Consider the following 5,231-nt stretch of genomic DNA (forward strand, 5'->3'; position numbering starts at 1 on the left):
TGCCCTAAACATGGCACTTAATTCATTGTGGTCCAAAGTTACTCTTTTTAAAAAAAAAAATGGATATGGCAGATATGCTACATGAAATATATAGGGAATTTAATCCATTGGGATATGCTGTATGTAATAAGGTATATTTGGAATGGCTGATCTTATATTTCACAGGCAACACAGTAACTTCGGCTCTGTAAAGAAAATAGTGCTGCATAACTCTCCACCTTGGAGTCGTGACTTCTGGCTCATGCTTTGAAGTTCTAGAAATTTCAGAAAATGTTACGCACTCATTCACAGCAGCTACACACCAGAAAGCAGGTTTTATCTATAAAGTATCAGAGGTTCTATGTGCAAGTTCTTTTTCCTACCACCCTGCAGTGTTGGAGGTGGAGAAGATACTCTCAATCTTTGAGAGACAGGTTTCGGTTTGCTTGCCTGCAGACTTCTCTCAATCTTTCTAATTTCCAAGAGCAATCCTACCGTGATATTTACCTAGATGGAAAAGATAAATATACCTTTTTATGGGAGTTTTCTGCATAGCCCAGACACTCTCACCTGCCATCTTGTGAAAGTTAATGAGGGGCAGTGAGGACTCCATCCTCTTTCCACTGAAGTAAATTGAAAAATTCTATTGACATTATTATTATTATTGAATGGAAATGTGATTAGACCTTTAGAGGGTTATTTCAAAGCACCTACCAATCCCTCTTCAAAAGAGTAAGGGGATGCTGCCCTAAGCAGAATGTTTGTTTTAAAATGTCAAGAGCTGCAGTTTACTCTTAATGTTACATGCAAAATACATCTTGACCCACGTTTGGTCTTTCTGGATATAGCTTTCATTGAATAATACCTCTTTTCTAAGATGCTGCTAATTATGTAGCTATTTTTTTCTTTAGGTGGAGATAGTAACGTTACATTTACCACCGGTGTTCACATTCTTAATTATTTTAAACATTTGTGAGGCTTTATTTTGTAGTGGCCACATTTTCTGAAAAGTATTCCTCCCTGATGATGTAAAATTACCCTATTAATCATCAGTTACCCTACATGATAAATACGCTGCCAACATGCTCAACTCAGTTGTCAAAACCAGCGTGCAGAATACATGGTCATTACTTTTGAACTTACTCATTGTAAGTACCTAGTAACATGTATGGTCTGCATGCTCTGCTGTAGCTACATTGTATTTACCAAGTAAAAGTTACCTGCAATAGTTGCCATGTATGTAAATAACTACCTACATATTTGTGCTGTGTATAATACAGTGTTATACCACTTTCTTTAAATCCTATTTCCTACTACAGTTACTACTTGATAATCGCCATTCTATAGTACCTAATAGCCATGAAGGAGAACAAGCTGTTTCTCCAGAGCTGTCATTGGTGTTACAGAGGTACTTGGAAAGCTATGAGGCAGGCTTCATGTTCTAGATTGAGCAGTTAACCTGTACTGGCACAAGTATCTGAGTCTGGGCTCTAAACCAAGTCTCATTTGATGACATTACATTGCAACTATGCACTTGTGCTAGCACAGAATATCAACATCTTTAATACATAGCTCAATCCTGTAGCCCAGCTTGCTTATGAGTACTTTCTACCACCTTAACTGTAGAAGATCAAACAAGTTTGCCAGCTTATGCAGGTATGAAAAGTTCCTTCAGTATTATATTGAAAGCACATAATGTACCATAAAAATATTGAATATGTCTCTTTATTTCAGGCAAGCAATTTTAGTGTGCCCTTGCCCTCTTAAAGGTTGCTGATGTTTAGTTGTGCTTGCTTTACATGAATATATCATGTAGTTTTTATTTATCAAATGAAATCACTGTACACTTAACTTTTAAATACTCCTTTCGCAAAACCTGTTGCAAGTCAGTCAACTGTGGAAACATTATAATATAAGAAGGGCCATATTGGGTTAGACCAGTGGTCCGTCTAGCCAAGTATGCTGTCTTGTGACAGTGGCCAATGCCAGATGCTTCAAAAGCAATAAACAGAATGGGGCAATTATCAAGTGATCCATCCTCTGTCATCCAGGCCCAGTTTATGGCAGTCAAAGATTTAGGGACATCCAGTGTTTGGGGTTGCTTCCCTGACCACTTTGGCTAATAGGTCCATCAATGGCTATCTTCCATGAACTTACCTGATTCTTTTTTTTTAGCTCAGTTATAGTTTTAACTTTTGGCCATCACAATATACCCTGGCAACAGGTTCTACAGGTTGACTGTGTATTGTGTGAAGAAGTACTTCCTTTTGTTTGTTTTCAACCTGCTGTCTATTAATTTTATTAGATGACTTTGGGTTCTTATGTTTTATGTGAAGGGGTAAATAACACTTCCTTATTCATTTTCTCCACCCCATTCATGATTTTCTAGCCCTCTATCAGATCCCCCTTAGTCATCTCTTTTTTTCCCAACCTAAAGAGTCCCAGAGTTTTCCATCTCTCCTCCTATGGAAGCTGTTCCGTACGATTAATCATTTTGTTGCCCCCCCCCTTTTTTTTTCCCATTCCTAATGTATCTTTTTGAGCTGGGATGACCAGACCTGCAGGCAGTATTCAAGGTGTGGGCGTGCCATGGATTTATATAGCGGCATTATGATATTTTTATCTTATTATCTATCCCTTTCCTAATGGCTCCTAACGTTAGTTTTTTCAACTGCTTCTCACATTGAGTAGATATTTTTAGAGAATGATCCATAATGGCTCCAAGATCTCTTTCATGAGTGGTTAACAGCTAATTTAGACCCCATCATTTTATATGCAGAGTTGGGATTATGTTTTCCAATGTGCATTGCTTTGCATTTAGCAACATTGACTCTCACCTGCCATTTTGTTCCTAGTCACCCAGTTTTGTGAGATCCCTTTGTAGCTCTTCGCAGTCTGCTTGGGACTTAACTATCTTGAGTAATTTTGTATCCTCTACAAACCTTGCCACCTCATTATTTATCCCTTTTTCCAGATCATTTGTGAAATATAAAATATCTCAGAAACTGAGATATTTTTAGATGAATTAGAAATTCTCATTCGGATTGTTATGTGGTGGTCAGAATGCAGATCCTGAAGGTAGAACGTTTTTAAGCATCATACAATCCAATATTAAAATAATTTTCAGCCTTCACTGTCCTTTGTTAAAAAAGCATTTTGATTATGTTTTCCAGTACTGCTAGGATGAATGTTTTCTAGTACTTCTGGAATATAATTTCAATTTTAAAAATTGTAAAATATTGTGTGTACTATATAGTGCTTCTTTCCATTAACTTTAAATAAGTGTTTTACATTTCAGTGCAATATATACCATGCTTTTCTCTTGTTCCACCATAGCAGCAGAGGGGGAAAAATACTGTTAGAGATGGAATAATGAGATGCTATTACAGTGGTTCTCAAACTTTTGTACTGGTGACCCCTTTAACATAACAAGCCTCTGAGTGCGACACACACCCCGCCCCCATAAATCAAAAACACTTTTTAATATGTTTAATACCATTATAAATGCTGGAGGCAAAGTGATGTTTGGGGTGGAGGCTGACAGCTCATGACCCCCCAAGTAATAACCTCGTGACCCCATGAGGGGTCCCGACCCCCGGTTTGAGAACCCCTGTGCTATTAGAAGTGGAAATTTTTCTCTGTTACTGTTAAATACTGCCCACTGCCGTTAGGTTTGCTCTTGGTACAGTTATGATAAAATGATTTTCTTAAATTTCCACGGACAAATGAAATAATTTCTACCCCCAAAGAGAGACAGGAACAATTTCTGCATGTAAAATCTTTGTATAACAAATGGAAGGTACAAGTTTTAATTTCAGAGAAGGCGTATCTCTAGATATTATAATGTTCTCATCTGGATTTTAAAATGGTACTTTGTTTGCAAACAGCACTTTTTAAATGAATGGTTGTAGATTTGTAAATATGTAACGTTTAAATTTTATTTACCAAAAAACATCGGTTTGGATGTTTATTTTGTTTTGTAATTCATTTAAAATATATAGGTCACTGTTCACAATGATAAACTTTTTGTCTCATCCAAAAGAATAAAAGTTCAAAGTTTTACAAGTAAATAAAAAGCTAAAGTTCTCAGTATGGTTATGCTCATTTAAATTTTATTAAATGGTTTAAAAATGACAGAAGCATCTATAGTTTCTCATGATTTTGCTGGTTTAATTGAGGCATTGGTAACCTTAAACCATACAGGCTAATTGATAATGGTGGATGACAATTAGCATTTCTTCATGTTACACAATTATGCAAAACACATTAGTGCTAACAGGAGTTGAATACAATCACTTTCAGGGGATGAAAAGCAATATAAGATCATTTCAGCTTCCTCTTTTTATAACAGTTTCACTTCCTGTTTTCTTTACTTACCTTTTACTGATTTGCAGTGTGCTCTCCTAGGGCTGGTTTTCCCCGGGGGGGGGGGGGGCGGTATCGATCTAAGATACGCAACTTCAGCTACATGAATAGCGTAGCTGAAGTTGAAGTATCTGAGATCGATTTACCTTGGGTCCTCACAGCACGGGATCGACGTCCGCGGCTCCCCGGTGGTGTTCCGGAGTCGACGGGAGCGTGTTCGGGGAGCGATATATCACGTCTAGATACGGCGGGTAGTCTGGACGTACCCCTAGTCCCCAAATCCTGCAAAGCAAACTACCAATGGACTCTTAGGTCCACATGGAGTCCCTCTGGACTTCACCATGAGTTTAGGGATCACATTGCAGAATTAGATGCCTATTTATAATGGGGCAGAGTGGATATCCTTCAGGATTGCTGTGTAATTGGTAAATGCTTTTCCCACTGAGCACAGAAATCAGTTTATTGTTCTTTCTCCAGACTTTAGGGTGAAATTCCCCTCTGTTTAGAGGGACCAACTCAAGGCCTGTTCAACACTTACATCCCACTTAAGCCCTATTTTGGGGGTGTAAGAAAATCAACATTGGCTCTCCACAGGGCTGAATTTCACCATCAGGGTCTGATCCCACACCCACTGACAAAGCTCCATTGACTTCAGTGGGTTTAGGATCAGCCCCTTTCATTAATAATTTAGACCCTGATTCTGCAAAAGACTAATAATACTCTGATTCCTGCAAAAATTGCCTGGGATCTTTAATGACTACAAGTGGGCAGGACCCCGGTCTTTGATCTTATTACTTCAATAGGACTATTTGCAGTGCATAACATTTTAAACACCTGTGTGGGTCTTTGCAGGATTGGGGCCAAAAATATATATTAATGCATATAAA

The sequence above is a fragment of the Mauremys reevesii genome, linkage group 10, assembly GCF_016161935.1.
Source record: "Mauremys reevesii isolate NIE-2019 linkage group 10, ASM1616193v1, whole genome shotgun sequence".
In the NCBI taxonomy this organism is placed as follows: Eukaryota; Metazoa; Chordata; order Testudines; family Geoemydidae; genus Mauremys; species Mauremys reevesii.